Genomic DNA, 20,022 nt, shown 5'->3' with positions numbered 1-20,022 from the left:
GAGGGGTAGCATCAATGAGCATTTCCAGGGAACCTGTATTCACGTCACCCTTAACCCACAGGCAACGTCACTAGGGCCATTTCCCCTTTAAACACATAACTGCCCCTAGCCACATCTTAGATAAGAGCTTGCTCTCCTTTGCCTTGCGAAACTTTGAAGAGGAACCCAGTGTCATCCATGGACTGTCTCCACGTCTTCTGTGTTCAGTCTGGACTCTGTCCCAAAGGAATGTGATAATAACACGTAGAAAACTGTCTCTGCAAAATAGCTAGCTTCTTCCAAGTCTGCCTGTGGTGGCTAGGGAGGCAGTCAAGGGCTTTAGTAACATGGTATAGCTATAGAAACTCGTTCAACTACCCAAGCTAAAACTTTAGGTCAGAATGGATAAGATTTCTTGGTTATACTTACTGACACCACATAGTTTAAGCTGGGCATGTGACTTATGCCTACAATCTCAGCCCTTGAGAGCCTGAGGCAGGAGGATTGATAATCTGAGGGCAGACTGAGTTCCACAGAGAGTTATGGGAAACCCTAGACTTCAGATGAGGCCCTGTCTCTGAAGGAAAACAAAACAAGATCCCCCACGGTTCAGTTATACTGCCCTACCTCTGTTCTTATATCTTCCTTGTGCTCTGTTAGAGTTCTTCTATGTTTATCACGAGAAATAAACATTTGGAAGGAAAGATATACAGAGCATTAAAAGATAAGGTTATTTGCATGCACGAGTTGCACTGAGGAATGTTTTCAATTCCAAAATTGTGAGCGTATTATGAGAGCCTGGGATGGGAAACAGGTGCTGGCTCCAGCTGTTCCCCTTCTGCCAACAGCAGCCGCAGCTCGAAAAGCCTAAGACCACCATCCTCCCTGCAAGCTGTCTGATCTGGTAAGAAAGTAAGAGGGGACGGTCCCCCACGTTCATCGAGGAAGGACACTGTTTAGATGGTTTTTGACATGGTTCCATGTTCTAGAAAGCCAATAGAAAGAAGACCCTGCTGTCTGTCTTCCTGGCTTGCTCAAATGTACCACTTGCCTATCCTTCCTTCATAATTTTAAGGCAAAAGTTCAGGGCGGAATGTTTTGGGAAGTAATGATGCCTGTGTATTTCCCACAAGTACTCAACTCTAATTTGCTCAAAACTCTGAAGAGGGGCCATAGTCACGCTGGAACATTCTGACCAAATCAAGGCCGATCGATGCTCTCTACTTGCTGAGTTCCGTTTGACAAGAATGGAGTCAGCCTGTACTTGATTAAAGGCTCCAGGAGCACAGCTGCTTCCGAGGTCAGGCTGAAAGGTTGCCAAGCCTAACCTGACAAGTTAAAGGTCTTGAGATATAGACGGTGACAAAATATTTACAGATATATTTTTATACTTCCTCTCTCTCTCTCTCTCTCTCTCTCTCTCTCTCTCTCTCTGTGTGTGTGTGTGTGTGTGTGTGTGTGTGTGTGCACATGAACACTTTTGTGTAGTGGGTGCCCATGAGGGCCAGAAGACGGTGTCCAGTTCCTTGGAGCTGCAAAGTTAGAGGCAGTTGTGAGTCACCTGATGTGGATCTTGGGGAGGGGATTCAGGTCCTCTGCAAAAGCAAGTACTGGTCATTACTTAGTCATCTCTCCAGCCTCAGGAACCTTTAGTGTAAGACTTGTCCCTGCTCAGGTTCTGCTGCCTCTGATAACTGCAACAATAAGATCTAAAAGTTGAGTTTCCACACTGCTATGGGAAGCTTCTTGGGAGAAGTTGCTTAACTTTATTTTAACCTTCAGAGATTTTTAAAAATAGAATGCTAAGTGGAGTTTGGTGTCTCACACCTGTAATCCTGACACTCTGGCGGTTGAGGCAGGATGAGTACCATAAATTCAAGGTTTCTCCTGGGCTACATACATATTGAGTTCAGGGTCAGCCTGGGCTACCTTAAGGAGAACGATGAAACTAATACAGGTGCCATTGTTTCTTATACCAACGTGGGATGCTGAAGGGAAGGATATTAAATCAAGTTCTGTTTGGTACAGAGGAGGCTTGACTATTGGTGTTGTGTAAGATTTTAGAGTTTGTAAAACAGTGGCTTTCTTTAAAGGAACAGGTGGTTTCTTCTGGCTCCCATTTCAGCAGTCCATCATGGTGGGGAAGCATGAACTTGAAGTGCTTGGATCCCTTACTTCCACAGTCAGGAGCAGAGAACATGAGATTAGCTTGTGTTCACACCAGTGTTCAGCTGCCTTTCTCCCGTTTAACATATCTGAGGACTTCATACATACATTCTATATGTTTTGATCATATCCACACCCCTCTTTCTACTCTCCGGTGGCCCAGTCCTCAACTCCTCTATGCATCTGCCTCCTAACTTCTTGTCTTCTTAAAGAAAAGAAAAATCCCTGATTTGAACCAATGCTTCTTAAATGTATATAAATATGGGACCATCCAGTAACATTAGACATCCTACCCATGGCCACATCCCCAGCAGCCATCAGTTGCCAATAACTTCTCGGTGCAGGGTGAGGCTCCTCATGAACCCCTTCTCTAGCCACACTGGCATGTTGACTGTCTTGACCTTGTACATGCAACCACAGCTGTGGTGAGTTTGCAAGTATAACAGCCATATTGTTTCTAGACCCCAGCCCTCTCCCCCAACTTCTACCTCTTAGTTCTTTCTGCTCCTTCGTCCTCAATCGTGCCGGAGCCTGGAAGAGCAGAGCTTGATCCAAATGTTGCATTTAGGGATAAGCATTCATGGTTATTTATTCTTAACCTTTTGACTAGTTTTAAGTCACTATATTAATCATGGCCCACTGCAAAAAAAGAAGCATCTCTGGCTAAGGATGATAAGCATCACTAATCTATGGGTATAAACTTAAACTATTCAGAAGACAATTTGACAGCATGTCCACTTAGCAAAACAGTAGTAGTGAGCTAAACCCTAAGTCCTATGGTCTCTCCAGCCATGGGGTTTAGACAAGGTGTACAGAGTCAGACATGAATTCTTCTTCTTTGGGGGCAGACCTCAAATTCAATCAGAATGTGTTTGTTTACCCCCATGACAATCATGCCACTATCACACCAGTGGGCACATCTCGCCTGGCAGGTTGGCATTCTAGCAGCCCTTGAGAAAATCACTGATGTCTTTTCTCTCCCAGTGGACTATACTTTACCTTCCATCAGTATGAAACTAGCCAGCAGGGAGGATGTTTCTTGGTCAGTTCTAGCTTGATTTCTCTGTGTCCCACAGTCAATGTGTATGATGTCTTTAGCAATTGTGTCTTAGCATCTAGTTAGAAAACCATAAGGTTTATAAGAACAAGTAATGAAACATTTTAAATCATCAATACCTCTTCCCTTTAAATTTTTTATACTAAATTAGAACACTGGACTGTTTCCTTAAAATTGAATTGTGGGCTGGAGAGATGGCTTAGCTGTTAAAAGCTAGGCTTGCAACCAAAAATAAAACTGAATTGCTTCCTTTTTCAGTCTAATGTATTACTGGTGATGTTTAAGGTGGAACAAGCTAAAAGTTAGCATGCAGAATAGCATCATGTAACATGGTGTGTACACAAGTGCGCATGCCAGGTATGTATATTTGAAGGCCAGAGATCAGAACCAGGTGTCTCCCCTATGATTCTCTACCTTATTTTTGAAGCACAGTCTCTCAATGAGTCTCAGGCTCACTCATTTGGGTAGACTAACTGTTCCACAAGTCCCGGAGATCCATCTGTCTCTGCCCTTTCACTGGAGTTACAAACACACACCACTGTGCTTGGCTTTGGGGTGGGTGATGAGAATCTGAACTTAGATCCTTCTGTGTTTGAATGGCAAGCACTTTGCCCAATGAGCCATCTCCCCAACTCCCCCAAATATAAAATAAACATTTAAAATCCGGGTAAAGTTTAAGCATTCAAAATTAGCTTTGGGCTTATTTTGAAAAATTTGGCATCAAGTTTTCCTGAGTGTGTTTTCTATGTCAAATATATAGTGATGTACCATATGGTGATAAGCAGTCAATGAAGATGACATTTTATCTGTATTAACTTGTATACGTTCTCTTAATGGTGTCTTCCTAGTAACAAAATTGCTTGGTAATGAATTTATTAAAATGCATCTCTGACACTAACGTATATGTGGCTATGACAGATATATCAGTGTTGTTTAATGAAGTAAACATTCCTACCTGTGCATTAGATACCTTTAAGTTGTTACTGACTCGGTTAATGAATTACATATAAGTGTCTTAGTATTTTCTGATGCTAAAATGGAACACCTGAGACTGAATAATTTGCAAAGAGAAGAAGTTTATTTTGGTTTATAATTCTGGAGGTTGGGATGTTCAAGCTGTACCTGGCAAGCCCCCTATCACATGAAGGATGGATGGATGGATGAATCATCTGTGAGGGTGGCAGTGGGTATGTGCAGAAGAGTAAGAGGAGACAAGGAGCTGACCTACAGCACAGCAACCTGTTCCTTTGAGTATAAATTCATTTCCCAGAGACATAATCTAGTCTCCTGAGAAAGCCATTCATCCTTTATGAAGGTTCACCATCAACTAACAGTGCTATATTGGCAAACATAATTCATCATGAGTTTCAGCAAAAACAAAATCACAGCACTTTTTTATTGACCATCATAATACTTTCCATGTCAGTGCTGGGAGAGGCAGAAGAAAATCTTTCTTTAGTCATCATTGGTCACAAAATGCCAAATAGTTCCTCTTTAAAATGCTCCCTTCTGAGAGCCATTAATCACCATTCTAGACAGACCATCTCTGAGTACCTACTAGAATGCTTAAGGTAGGACTTGAGGACAATTCTTCATAACAGAAGAAGATGCAGATAGCTATCAGACCCTCACCTGAGATGCCAGACACTACTTTTGTGCCCCACCCCCAAGCTATATGTAGTTGTGCCTCAGCTACATGTGGTCTTAGGAGCTGATGTAGTCTATGGAGAGGGGAAGGGTAAGTGCAGGACTCCACCAACACAGCTGAGGGAAGTCATCCTTCATGACGGTTTAGTGATTCAGCTGTTTTGAGCACATCCAAAATCCTTAGTGACCTCAATGAACTCTTTGGTTCGCTCAGCTAGACTTGGATGGAATCACTGATCTATCCTTGGTGCCCTAAAAAAGAGTTCACGTCTGCCCAGGAAAACTACTAATTATAACAATTACTCGCCTAACAACTACTGTTGGTTGGAACTTGTGGTACAAGTATCCGGATGCTAGAAGTGCACCTTACTTATTTCTGTTTCTTTTTTCTGTACTGTTGGTAGAAAGTAGCAGCCTTGACGGCAGTCATTCCCCTCTGACCTCCATTCACAGATACTCACCAGGCATCTGGAATAGCAAATGACAAACCACTTGTTACTCATGAGGCATGGTCTGACTCCCAGTGTCTCTCTGTGTGTTTGGCCTCGGCTCTGTGGTCAGAGTCTGCTCTCACAGGGATACAGTTTTGACACCAGATGCTGGCAGTGTTCCTCACCAGCTTTTTGTGATTTTCCATATCATCTGGTAAGCCTTACAGTTCCTCTCCACACAAAATAAAGTCTTCATTTTATTGCTGGCCATTTGAAAACAGTACTACCTAACAAGCGAGTCTCTCCTTCATTCTACCCAGTTCATTTAAGTATCTTTAGGTGTTAACTTTCTTTGGTTAAATAAGAACCATACCGGATGATAAGGAGGATAGAACCCTGATGAATCCTTTGTGTCTTAGTAAAGGAAATCCCATGAGAAGACACAGACATAATGCCAGATACCTGATAGGGTTGAGGAATTCTCTGTGACAAGGATCAAGGCTCTCCTGCCAGGTCCAGGTGTCCTCTAGATAAACACAGATTAATGAAGTAGTGCATGAGGGTAATTATTTGCAGGAAGGTACTGTTGTGTTAGAAAGCAGCTTGTATCCAGACAGATCACACCAGGCCAGCACAGTTCCATGAGAAGAGGGTTTACTTGGGGGGAAGTGGGGAAGAGAAGAGGAAGAAGGGGGGCAAAGAGAGAGGAGGAGGAGGAAGAGGAGGAGGAGGGAAAGAAAAGGAGGAGGAAGAGGAGGAGGAGGAGGTGGCGGTGGTGGTGGTGGTGGTAGTAGTAGTAGTAGTAGTAGTAGTAGTAGTAGTAGTAGTAGTAGTAGTGAGGGATCTGGGGTCTCTGCCTTTTATTTGGGCCATGACATAATCACACCCACTACCCCACACAGCACAGGTAAGATAGCATGAAGGTAAAATGGACTCTGGGAATGTGTGGTGGTTGCCATGGCAACAAACACACCAGTCCTTGTCGCCTAGGGGTGACGTCATGCTGGATTTGGAGGCTATTGGCCACTTCTGAGACTAATAGGTATCAGCCTGATTTTGTCCATGGTGGAAAGACTGGCTGTGGCCTTTACTCCAACTTGAAACCATAGCTTCGCTTATAGCCACTTAGACTATGCTTGCTAAGGACTAACTTGCATCCTGTCTATAGGGCTGGGAGCAGCAGGCCTTCTGCTAAGCTGCCATGGTCAGATTCCTATGCATGGATGAAATGAATGTGCAAGACAAGTTGGATATCACCACCCATTTGTTTAACTTTTACTGTGGAAACAAGGAGAAATTCCCTCCAGATAGGATCCAAGGACAGAGCAAGGAGACCATTCCACTTAGGTCTGGTTTGGTGAAGCTCAATGAGTGTGTTAAGGTTACTACAAGAGCACAGGTTAAACAAGGAGGTAGAGCTGGAGAGGTGGCTCAGTGCTCGAGAGCACAGGCTGCTCTTAGGAGCTGAATGCAGTTCCCAACACGCACGTGTTGACTCATAACTCCTGTTTCAGTGAGTCTGGTACCCTCTGCTGACCTTTGAGGGTACCAGGCAAGCACATGGCACAATGCCAAAGAAACACTCATGAACATAAAATAAAAATAAATATTTTTATATTTATACTTTTTTTTTTAAAAAATGAGGGAGAAAACTTAAAACCTTTTCAAGTTTTCTTACTGTTTTATTTTCAGACTCCAGTAAGCTGGCCTTCCATTCACTGGTCTAATAACTTGAGAAATGATCTGAGCTTCAGTTCCCAGGCAATTCTGTCCCGAGAAGTCTCCCTGAAGACTTGGTACTGTCACATCGAAGACGTCTGCTTTAGCCAAGGCTGGGTGTTGTGGGCCTAGGCATTCCCATCCCTCCAGCCTCACACAACTCCAAGAAGTTTCTAGGTGCATGCTGAGGTTTCCTCTTCTCTTCTGATCTTAAGCAAACAAAATCACTGGTGACGACTATTTATTTCCAACCCCAGCATTCCTAAATACAGCACAGTAAAAATATTTGATGTGCGTGTTTGTCACAGTATCTGTTCTATCAGCCTTCGAGTCGTCGTGAGCATCTGTCACAAGTCATGTTTGTTTCTCATGTAAATGGAATTTAGTAATGTGCCTGTTGTGTACCATTGACATTCAAGGTGGGTCTTCCTGTCTCAGTCACATCTGTCTGGGAGCATCCTCACAGACACGCCCAGAGGCATGTTGCTTAGGTGATTCTAAACCCGGTCAAGTTGACAGTGAAGATTAACCATGATACTTTAGAAGTAAAATTATTTTAAACCTTGACAGTCATGTTATTTACCTGTTACAGAAATATTTGTGCAGTCCCTTGGATAGTCAGAATATTTTGCTAGGCCATGGATACTTTTTAAGAGGAAAGGAAAGACGAGGGAAAGGCAATGGGAAGGGGGGACAGAGAAGAGAAAGAGAGGAGAAAGGGAGAGGAGGGGGAAGGAAGAAAAGGGGAGGAGAGATAAAGAGAGCTAATGGCTTTCTCAAGGGAGCTCTCTGGTAGGCACTCACTCTGTAGATGTGGCTTCTGTCCCATTTCCCTCAGTAGCCCATCCTAACATGTCCAGAATCCAAGGACTGTGTGAAGCTCTTTCCATGTCTTCTCACCAGGATGAGCTGCATTAAATATGTAAACTGTGTTGATATGGATGGCTAAGGTCAGAATGTAAAACTGTGATTCCGACGTGTAAAAAAAGGAAACATTTTCTTAATTGGTCTTCTCTTGAGCTCTGAAAATGATTCATTTTTGTCAACTGAAAAGTGACAAATCCTTTTAGCGCCTTTTGCAGAAACTACTTAACGTGGAGGGCCAGAGCGCTATCTTTAGACGGGCCTACGTGCAAGGCTGGATGCTGGGAATTTGGATGTGGAGACTAGAACACTTCCCTGTGCCTAAGCTGTGAACGCAAACAATATGGTCCCTGTCAAACACCTGCCTTCCTTCCGGGACTCTGAAAGTTTGCTATGTGCCATACTGAGGTGCCTGTGTGACCAGACTTCTGTATAAACTTTGGGCTCCCCCACCCCCAGTCTTTAATGAGCTTCCCTGGTAAGCAACATTAAAATTGTGGCCGTCCTTATTGCTAGAGAAACCAAATGTGTTCTGTGTGATTCCAGCTGGAAAGACCCTGTGGAAGCCAAGTATGAATGCTCTGGACTGGTCCCCTGGTTTCTTCATTCAGTACGGGGTTATGCTTGGTGCCCTCCTGCAATAGCAAATGTCCCCGAACCTAAGGAGGCCCTGGAAGTCCCAAATAGGCTCATCATTACTCAGGCTCTCCCATGCGCCTAGGAGCTTTGCCCATATATCAGGGAGCAAAGCCAAGTTCCTGACACATGGGCCAGTATTCTCTGGAGGACAGGGAGGAACCAGGTAACACAAGTAAGTTATGCAGTGTGCCTGACGTCGAGAAGGGTTTTGGAGAAAATGAATCAGACAAGGAAGCATGGAGTGCTGGGGGCGGGCGGTGCTTGACATCTTGAACAAGGGTTTCTTTTCTTGTTGCTGTGATAAAATTCACTGACTACAGCAACGTAAGGGCCAATGAGGTAGCCCAACAGTAAAGACCCTTGCTGGCAAGTCTGATAACTCATGTTTGATCCCCAGGATATACACGATGGAAAAAGAGAACAGATGTCCACAGGCTGTTCTCAGACTACAAGTGTGTCCACACACACACACACACACACACACACACACACACACACACACACACGGGAAGGGGGGAAGGAGGGAGAGGGAGAGAGGGACAGAGGGAGAGAAAGAGAGAGGGAGAGGGAGAGGGAGAGGGAGAGAGAGAGAGAGAGAGAATATAAATGTGATGTCAAAAATCAAATTAAGTAAAAATTTATTCTAAATCACAGGTTCGGTCCATCTTGATGAGGAAGGCAGAAGAATGAAAGTCTGAAGTAGCTGCCACGTCATATCCACAATCGGGAAGCAGAAAGATGTATGCAAGGCATGCAATGAGGGTCGAAGTTCTGCTTTCTTTCTTCACTTACACAGACTGGGACCACAGCTCGGAAGCAGTACAGACACAATGGCATCAATACAATCAAAACCGTCTGCCTACATACCCAAAAGTCCATCTCCAGGTGAGTCTGGATCCTTACCAGTTATTCTGTCTGGTGGCATGGTCCACTTGACCAGCATCTATACAGTCTCAAAGTCCCTTTCCCAAAGTACTTAGTAGTGACAAGGAGGAAAATAGATTTACAGTGGAGAAGACAGCTTAGACACTACTATCTCAACCCTTGAGTTACCGTCACCTACAGTGGTATAAACTAGCATTCTCTCCTCTGATTCAGTACACTGAGAATACATCGTATCCCTGCCAAACATGTAGGACTGTGCAGTTGAATATGAATACACATTAATCATTAATTGAGAGATATTCTATAAAATAGTCTAGACTTGTCAAAAACATCAAGGGTGTGTGTGTGTGTGTGTATGTGTGTGTGTGTGTGTGTATGTGTGTGTGTATGTGTATGTGTGTGTATATGTGTGTGTGTGTGTGTGTGTGTGTGTGTGTGTGTGTGCGCGCGCGCGCGCGCTCCACATTATAAGATGCTGAAGAGATTTGGCTATGTGTGATCCTGGAATGGCCCCTGGACCAAATTGATTTCTTCCTCTATTTTATCTTATTTTTGTTATAAAGAACATTATTGAGGAAATTGGCCAAGTTTGAATAAGGTCTGTAGATTAGATAACAGTATTTTATCAGCACTCATTTCTATTCCAATAGATTATTGAGTTGCTATTTTAAAACAATGACCTGTTGCCGAAAATGCACTCTGAAGTATTTGGGGATGAGGCGAATAATTGGCAGTGTAATCCCAAGTGGTATAGAAAAGTATCCCATGGCGGAAGCATGGTTGTGGTAAAATGTTAATGATTGAAGCATCGTGATGCAAGGCACACAGAACAACTCGGGTACAACCTGCTTTTTGTATTATTCTTACAGCTTGGTACATCTCTGAATTTTCTCAAAGCGCTACAGAAGCAGCCTGAGTTTACTGTAGGGGAAAAATACATAAAATCAACCACATTAATTATCTTTCAGAGTAAATCCAGGCAGTGGCAAATACATTCGCATTGTCATACAACTGATCTGGATATTTTCATCTTACAAGACTGAAACTCCGTATTCGTTAAATGAGACCTCTTTAGCTAAACCCAGCCTAGCTTCTGGCCGCAGTCTACTTCCCATGTCTGTAAGTTTGATTTATTTAAGGACAGGATGGAGGTGAGGTCTGCCTACTACATTTCTCTTTTGGGATATGTGTGAATGGACCTACCAGTTAGTAGACCACATCTCTATCACTCTCTGCCTCATTCCCTAGAGTCAAAGGTGTCTCATTAAGCCTGAAGCTTGAGAATCTCGATGTTTGAGCTAGACTGCCTGTCAGGGAGCTCTCAGGACCCACCTGTCTCTACCTCCAGGGTTGTTTCTACATATGCCATGATTCTATTTTTCTTTGTGGATGAATAAAATTCCTTTGTGTCTGTGCAGCATGCTTTCTTCTTCCTGCCATGTTGTCTTAGGGTTTTACTGCTGTGAACAGACACAATGACCAAGGCAACTCTTTTTTTTTTTTTTTTTTTTTGGTTCTGTTTTTCGGAGCTGGGGATCGAACCCAGGGCCTTGCGCTTCCTAGGTAAGCGCTCTACCACTGAGCTAAATCCCCAGCCCCCCAAGGCAACTCTTATGAGGACAACATTTAACTGGGACTGGCTTACAGGTTCAGAGGTTCAGTCTATTATTATCAAGGCAGGAACATGGCAGCATCCAGGCAGGCATGGTGCAGGAGGAGCTGAGAGTTCTACATCTTCATCTGAAGGCTGCTAATAGAAGACTATCTTCCAGACAGCTGGGGGGAGGTTCTTATAGCCCACACCCAAAGTGACACACCTACTCCAACAAGGCCGCATCTACTCCAAAGGACCACACCTAATAGTACCACTCCCTGGGCCAGCATATACGAACCATCACACATGTGTTGATCATCTAAATTAGTTCCACTTATTAGCTACTGTGAATAATATGGCAGCAATAAACACAGTTGTGCATGCGTCTTTGTGGCAGGACTTGAGTCCTTTGGGTACATGGACCAGGAGCAGAACACTGGGTTACATGTAGCTCAGGTTAGTTCTGTGAGGAATCTCCTTTCTGATTTCTGTCATTGTTGTGCCAATTTATAATCTCTCCAGGAGTGAATACAGCTTCCTCTTCCTCTTCTTCCTCCTCTTCTTCCTCTTCCTCCTCCTTTTTGCCCATATCCTCTTCAGCAGGTGTTGACATTTGTTTTCTTAATAACAGTTATTCTGAGTAGAGTAAAGTAGAATCAAGTCATTCTCCTGATGGCTGAGAACATTGGGCACATTTTGAAAACATCGTTGTCTATTTGTGTTTCTTTCGAGAACCATCTATTCATCTCTTTAGTCCACTGATTGGAGATTTATACTTTTGGTATTTGATTTTTGCCGTTTTTATAGGTGTAGATATTAACTGCACTTCTGGTTTTTTTCACCCGCCCAGCCTGTAAGTCGCTCCTTCACTCTGTTCAGAAATCTTCTAGTTCCATGGAACACCATTTGTTGATTCTTTGGGTTATTTCCTGCGGTATTAGATCTTTTTTGGAAAGTTTGTACCTATATGCATATCGTGAAGTGTTTCCCCCTACCAATTCCAGTATCTCAAGTCTTATATTAAGGTCTTTGAAATGTCCTTCATCGATTTGTGTTCACACTAAGAGGTATGCGTCTAATTTCATTTTCTGTGTATGGATACCCAGTTTTCCCAACACAATTTGTTGAATGGAATGTCTTTTTTTCCAATGTATGTTTAGTCAAAAGTGAGGTGGCTGTAGTCTGAGAGCTTTTTTTTCTGGGCTCTGTACTCTATTCAATTGGTCTATGTACCAGTTTTTGTGGCAGTGCCATCTGCCTTTGTCACCATGGTTCTGAGGTCACATATGTGCTCTCTAACATTGTCCTTTCTACTTTCAATTGTTTTGGTCATTTGGGTCTTTTGTGTTTCAATCTAAGTTTAAGGATTGCCCCCTTTCCCAGTTCTGTAAGGAATGCCATTGGAAATCATTGGGGGATTGCATTGAATCTGCAGGTTATTTTTGGTAATACAACCGTTTTCATGTTACCAATTCTGCCATCAGTAAGTATTTAAAGCTATTTCCATTTTACTGTAACATCTTCAAGGACTGCACTCTCAATTGCAACCTCAAGGCCTGTCTGAATTACAGAGTAAGTACGGCTCAGGGATGGTGCTTGCCCAGGTGTGGAGGCTCTAATTTCAACCCCTGGTACTACACACACACACACACACACACTCTGCATACACACACATACACACACACACACACAATCTGCATACACACACATGCACACACACACACATGCATACAATGAAGGGGGAAGATTGGAAAACTGGCTGAAAGTATAGATAAGGAAGCTACAGATACCAAAAAATGGTCATTGATTATTCCATTCAAGCCTCAAGTTCTAAAGAATACCGCTATCATGATATTGAATGGATGACCTGTAAAAAAAAAAATCCAAACAAAACAAACAACAACAAAACCAGGCTGTCACTAAGAAGGGAAGCCTCCGTTATTGGCTATTAGATTCTATTCACCACCTTGGTAGAAATCAGGGCAGCTCCTTTAACCCATGTGACCATCGCAATGATCAAATGCTGTGTTTCCTCTTGTGACTTTAGACTGGACGTCAGCACATCCTGTAGAAAGCCCAGAGGATGCAGAATCAAAGTCTCTGTCAGGAGGGTGGAGGCCTAAACAGGAACCATCACCCATTCATAAGGTAACAAGATGAAATATATAAGTATATAGTGTAAAACTGCACTGTATCTTAAAGTCTGTTCTGTGTGCTTCAGGGATTAGTTTGGTGCTATTTGCTAATGTGTGGGGAGCTATTTCCTTTCCTCTTTTGCTTGTTTTTTTGAGATAAAAGGCTACCTAAACCCAAGGGTCTGAAGTGGCTAACATGTGTGGCTCATGTGTTAGTAATTAGATAGTAAAATCTAATGCCACTAGAAAAACCCCTCGTTAGGGCAGCCATCTTCCTTGCTCATCTCCAGGCCTCCTGATCGAGCTATGCGCTCTGTTCATATCTGCATGTGTTTGTCTGCATACCCCTACCGAGACTCAAAGAGGAAGTGCCCAGATGCCCACGTGTTACATAATTGATCACCAGCCTTTGGCACAGTTTGTTTAGGAGGCAATAGAAACTTTGGAGTTCGAGATTCAGGACTCAGGTCCTTTAAGTGTGGGAACAAGGAGCCTGAGCATTTTCTACAGCTCTGTGTATGTGACAGAATTATATTTTTAAAAGTCTTCTTTTAATCAATTAATCGGATACAAATTTATATCCCAAATCTTATGAATTCGAAGTTTAGATCTCTCCAGCTTGGAATTAACAGAGGGGAAAAGCATCAGACGGAGAAGCGTGGTTTAGCAGCTCGACATGGGAAGGGAGGTGTCTGTGTGCTGATGCAGAAGTCGATGCTCTGGACCCTTGTCTGTGCACAGGCAGGACGCCGCTGTTGTGGTGAGAAGATGTGAGTCAAGCCTTGGTACAGAAGGACTTAGGATCTCACCAGGAGGAGGAGGTTCACACCAACTTCTAGAAAATACCAAAAAGGGGACTGCTTCCTGGCTAATCCTTAAGACCAGTATTACCCAAACCAGATAAGAATGTCAGAAAAGCCAGCAATCGCTTGGCTTTATCTGTGCGTGTAAGTCTGTTTATATTTGTTTTGAATTTTCTTTTTTTATTGTTGTTCTCCATACCCACTCCCCCTTTTAAATCATCAGAACAAGTTTTTATTTCCCCAGTCACATTGATACATACCTATAAGTCCAGCTGTTGGGGAGGAATGGCAAGCTAGAAGCTACTCTGAGCTACATGATCCTGTCTGGGACAAAACAAAGTCACAATCAGCAGCGAAGAAACCCCTTATTCATGTCTTCTATGATGTCATCCTCTAGGATGTCATCGCCTCCCCGTTTGCTTGGAGCTGGTGTCCAGAGAGAGGCAGGCTCTTCCTCTTGTGGCCTTCCATGTTGCTGTGTGGCTGAGCAGAGCTGGCAGGAAGGGCCTTGCATTCTCCACACGGTTCTTTGTAATTGTAAAAGATTTCTTTTAATTTGAGCATCCAGTGTAGATTCACATCATAGATGTTGTAACATATATTTATAGGCTAAAGAGAAGGTTTGGAAAACCATAGGATTTATACTTTAAGGCTTATCTCCTTATAATTTGCTCTTTATGAACTATTCCTTCCAGCTGGGCACAGTGGCACATGTTTGTAATCCCAGCTCTAAGGAGGGTATAGCTAGAGACCAACCTGGGCTACACAGTTAGACCCTACCTTTAAAACACACACACACACACACACACACACACACACACACTCATACACACCCACACTCATACACACTCACACACACATACACACACTCTCACACACACTCACACACACACTCACACAATACACACTCACACACACACTCACATATATACTTATATATACACATACATAGGCATAAGCACACACACATACACATACATATACAGACATACATATTCATACATATACAGACAAACACATTCATATGTATACATATATTTACACATAGGCTTAAATACAGATATACATACATGAATATACACATATACACACATACTCACACACATACATTCACACACACACAGTCACACATACATACACACACACATACACACACTCACAGTCACACACACATTCACACACATACACTCACACACTCACATATATTTACTTATATATACACATACATAGACAAATACATACACATACACACACATATACAGACACACATATTCATACATATACAGACAGACACATTCATACGTATATATACACACATAGGCATAAATACAGATATACATACATGAATATACACACATGCACACACACATATATATACATAGATGCACATATGTACACACATATACATAAATATACATATTTCACTCTTGCAAGTGAAATGATCTTTTGAAGACCTTATCACTATAGTAACAACTGAATGGATATTAACTACTGTTTATGTTATTTATAAAAAGATGAAATACAGTAACAGGCACTTATATTAGCATGTCAAAAGAATAACCCCCAAACTGTAATCCATATAAGTAAACAAGTTTAATGATGAGAGACTTTAACTTATAACTAAGGTGTCAAAAACATTCTTACGCTAATCACCCCAGGTTCATTTAGACAGAAAATAGCACTAAAAATACTTAATATTATCCAAAGGATAATTTTAAATATAAACCCACGAAAATTAACAACATGTATGGAACTCAGATGATAAAAAAGTTGAATATAGCCACATACTGGTTGTTAAACCTGTAACCATGTTCAAAATGCATGGAACGAAAAGTACTAAAAATAATGACTTTTTTAGAGGCAGGACACTCAATGGCAGTGTAGATAACAAATTATATGACTTTTAAGAGACCAATCCATAGATTTTTATGCTGCTGCATAGCGAGTAATTTTAACAGTTATATCCTTCTCCTATGTGACATACTTCAATCCTCTAAACCTTACTAGAAAATCGTGTCCTCCGTTGCCTGCTCAGCAAATCTGTTACATATGTGGATGACACTGTCTGCTACCTATGTTGTTCTGCTTCTAATAGCCCAGTATATACAAGAGATAGACAATTTTCCACTTTACAAGTGATGAAGTTGAGCTTCTGGTTAATGCTTGTGGCTGACACCTTACCAGGTCAGCACTGGCTTTTCAGGTATAGTCTTTTGCCCCGAGGTTATGCTGGGGTTTGAACCCACAGCTTGATGCAAGTTAGACCGGTGCTCTACTACTGAGCCACAGCTCTCACTCCTCTGAAGACCACCTGTAAATCCATGAACGCGTCTTTTTGGACCCCTTGAGCTTAAGTTTGGGAACTTACAGTGATCAAATTTTCATGGGTCTTGGGATCGGAGTGGGAACCCGAGGCCGTAAACAAATGTCCTCCGTTTAATTCCACCCCTAAATGTTTAGAGAAAGCACTATTCCATTTCTCTCTTGAAGCATCTCAAACATCGTCATGTTAAAAGTATGCTTCCTTTGCACATGTAGAAAGACACATCCTTCTGGTTAAAGGGGAAAAAGGTCTTTGGCATGGTGGAGCTTGTTCTGGTTAAATTCGTACCTGTCTGGCTACCTCACCTTACCGTTTGCCTCGGGCGGTGGGATGGCATTATCCTAATTAGCCAGGTTCAAAGGAATTTCAGGTAATTAGAATGTACTAGGCCTGGAAAAACTAGAAACAGGCATTCAGTGACATTTAAAGTCAACTAGAATTCTGAGTCCACTTCCAGTAATCTTCTTGTCCATCTAAAACTACCCGCTCTACACGACTTAGGGAAATCACCTGACTACTTAATTGGTACCTTAACTCGACAGAGTGGGAGGATAGTGTTCGTCCTCATCTTCTGAAGTGGGGCTAATGGAACTGCCTTCTACTCACACCGGAGTGCCATATCAAAGTTTAATCCCATTGGTTAGTTTTAAAATAGCTCATTAGTATTTCAAATAGTGCTCAAGAAATAACACACTCGATATTTTTCCCCCAGAATTATTTTTAGGCCCATTAAAATAAATTTGTGATATTTAAAAAGCAAATCAAGTGATTCTGTGCCCCCACCCTGTCTCTCAGGGAGGCCAAGCAAACCATAAACCTCCAGTGCCTCCATGTTTTGTTTTTTTTTTTTTAATTGCTTTTATAAAGGTCTACGGCCCTAAACAACCTCAGCCAACATTTTGGACCGTTCCCTGCAGGGTTTTTCTCATGCACAGATCTTGTGTGTATTTTATGTTTCCTTAATAATGCTCTGGTGACTCTTAAATTTGAATCAGGGCAGAAAGAAGATAAATTGCAATGTAGCTCCTGGGGCACCTCGAAGATTCTCTCAGCTTTGCTGTTCCTTCTCTGTGTGATTTTGGATTGGCCTGGGGGAAGCTGAACCCTTGCTGATACTCATCCCAGAGGTCTGCAGGAGAATCTGACTCTTGAGTGACGTGGGGACAAATGCTGTGTGGTTTGCAGCAAGCACAGGAAAGAGTGACTGGGTGTCTTGGTCAGAGTTACTATTGCTGTGACGAAACATCATGACCAAAAGCAATTGGGAGAGGGACGAGTTTATTTTGCTCAAAGTTCCACATAACAGTTCACCATCGAAAGTAGTGGGGGAAGGAACTCAAGCTGGGCAGGAACCTGGAGGCAGGAGCTGAGACCAAGGCCATTGGGAAGTGAGGTGCTGGTTACTGGCTTGCCAGGTTTTGCTCAGCCCGCTTTCTTATAGAACCCAGCACCACTAGTCTAGGGCTGATATCACCTACAATGGTCTGGGCCCTCCCCAACTGATCACTAATTAAGAAAATGCCTTCCAGTCAGCTCTTATACAGACATTTTCTCAGTTGAAGCTCCCTCCTCTCTCATGACTTTAGCTTGTGTCAAGTTGACATCAAACTAGCCAGGACACTGAGTGAAGGAGTTTGAAAGCATCCACACACAAGGCTTAATGACACCGGTTCTCCCTGCCACTCAGTCAGAAGGATGCTTGCTTCATTTTCCATTGCCATGAAGGGCAATGGGACAGCACGTGGAGGACAGACAGGGAAGCTGAACAGGAGCCCAGGGTGGCATCGGCTGACCAGACCCCCACACGAGAGAGGGCAGGAGCGAAGTTTGCTTAACTAAGACCTCTTAAGCTGTTCCTACTTATTAGCCCTTTTTCTATGTGATTGGGGGAGAGGAGTGGGGTGTGTGTGTGTGTGTGTGTGTGTGTGTGTGTGTGTGTGTGAGAGAGAGAGAGAGATAGAGAGAGAGAGAGAGGGAGAGGGAGAGGGAGAGGGAGAGGGAGACAGATAGACAGACAGACACTGGGGTGGGTTTGAGTGCACATGAATATGCAGATAACACCAGTCTACGTGTGCACATGTTGCAGCCAAAGCAGGATGTCATATGCTGTCATCTATCCTTCCTTGTCACCTTGAGATGCTCTCTCACTGAGCTGGGAGTGCACTGTTATGGCTACGGTGGTTGGCCAGGGAGCTTCTGGAAAGATCACCCATCTCTGCCTCCCAGTGCTGGGGTTAGAAGCTTGCATGGTCACACCTGGCCTTTTACATGGCTGTTGGGGAATTTGAACTCAAGTGGCCATGATTATAGAACAAATGCTCTTAGCCACGGAGCTACCTCCCCAGTCTCTTCTTTTAAAATTGTCTTTAAATGTCTTATGTATTTGAGGCAGGGAGAGGGAGAAAGAGCATGTGTGAATGTCATGACACAAGTGGAGGTGTTGGCTTTCCCCTTCCAGGTGTGTGCTCAGGGGACTAAACACAGATTATAAGGTCTGAGTCATTTCAGGGTCCCTTGCTGCCCAAGAAAATTTTACATGACTTGTGTCTATCTATACGAATAAAACATTCACTGGTAACAAATCATAAATAAATTTTTCTTAGGATACTTCTTTGTTACACATATAATTTTATCATTTACTTACAATGAACGCAAATCTGCATGCTAATGAGTAGTTATGCCTGTTTATTTTTAAATAAAGAACTAAATCTTGGCTGGATATTTGATACCGCAAGACATAAAACATATTCAGTGCTGCAGTTGGTGGGTATTTTGGTTTTATTATTATTAATGCTGAGAACACCACTTCACGTGAAAACATTGTACAAAGGGCAATTGTATAAGACTATTTCGGAATTTGTTGGAATTCTTCCCTAACCGCAAACCCAAATTCATTTACTCACTTCCTTCTCAGGAAAGTCAAGGCATTCAGTCAAGCAGAAATTCCGAAAATCAAACGTGGTAACACAATTGGATCCAAAAGGATACTAATTTGATGTTTACATGAGAAAGAGAAAATACAAAAATTCTTTGCTTTCCTTAGTGAAACCATTATGTTTCTATGAGAGCAGGAAGAGTTCCATGGACAGTAAAAATACTGCAGTTGATAACCAATAATAGTCTGGCATCTCAGCACGGATGTCCAGTTACACTGTGGCAAAATGCATGTGTTGTGTGTTCAGAACTAGCTGACCAGCTTCAGTGACGTCTTTTGAGGCAACCACCGTCTTTTGAGGCAACCACCGTTGCCTCGGTGAAAAAAACGTTCCCCATTGGTGCCTTTTGGGGAGGTATGAGAGGTGTGGTCCCTGGGGGCCAGCTTTGAGCCCTTTGATTTATCTTGGCTCTCTCTGCTTCGAACTTGCATTTAAAGATGTGAGCTCTCAGCTTCTTGCTCAGCCACTGACCCCTGCCACACCTCCCTGGTCTTGAGAGACCCATTTCTCTGGAGCTGAGACCCCAAGTAAACTCTTTCTTCCATGAGTCGCCTTTTTTTTTTTTTTTTTTTTTTTTTTTCCGGAGCTGGGGACCGAACCCAGTGCCTTGCGCTTCCTAGGTAAGCGTAAGCGCTCTACCACTGAGCTAAATCCCCAGCCCCAATGAGTCTGAGTCGCCTTTTATCACAGCAACAGAGAGGTAAACAACACAGGAACCCAGGACCGCACTTCCAGAAACCCCTTGGATTCTCTGTGCACCGGAGTTTGAGTTATCTTTTGGTTGCTTTACGTTCATAAACTTTTACTTCTGCCAAATATTTTCACAGCTCCCACACTCAGTTAT

General features: G+C 42.8%; 1 long non-coding RNA gene across 2 annotated transcripts; it reads left to right on the top strand.

Moving 5' to 3' along the window:
* The first annotated feature begins 746 nt into the window (after nucleotides 1-746).
* LOC102549787 (uncharacterized) lies at nucleotides 747-19,001 on the top strand. 2 transcript variants are annotated; one of them, XR_015641187.1, is made up of 4 exons: nucleotides 747-883; nucleotides 9,157-9,387; nucleotides 13,029-13,129; nucleotides 13,720-19,001. It is a non-coding gene; the product is annotated as an uncharacterized LOC102549787 (long non-coding RNA). The 2 variants fall into 2 exon arrangements; XR_015641188.1 differs by having other exon boundaries at nucleotides 13,725-15,537.
* Nucleotides 19,002-20,022: the final 1,021 nt, after the last annotated feature.

The sequence above is a fragment of the Rattus norvegicus genome, chromosome 17, assembly GCF_021556685.1.
Source record: "Rattus norvegicus strain SHRSP/BbbUtx chromosome 17, alternate assembly SHRSP_T2T, whole genome shotgun sequence".
NCBI lineage: Eukaryota > Metazoa > Chordata > Mammalia > Rodentia > Muridae > Rattus > Rattus norvegicus.
The sequence above is the reverse complement of the archived record's forward strand: the minus strand, read 5'-3'. Positions and strand labels throughout refer to the sequence as shown.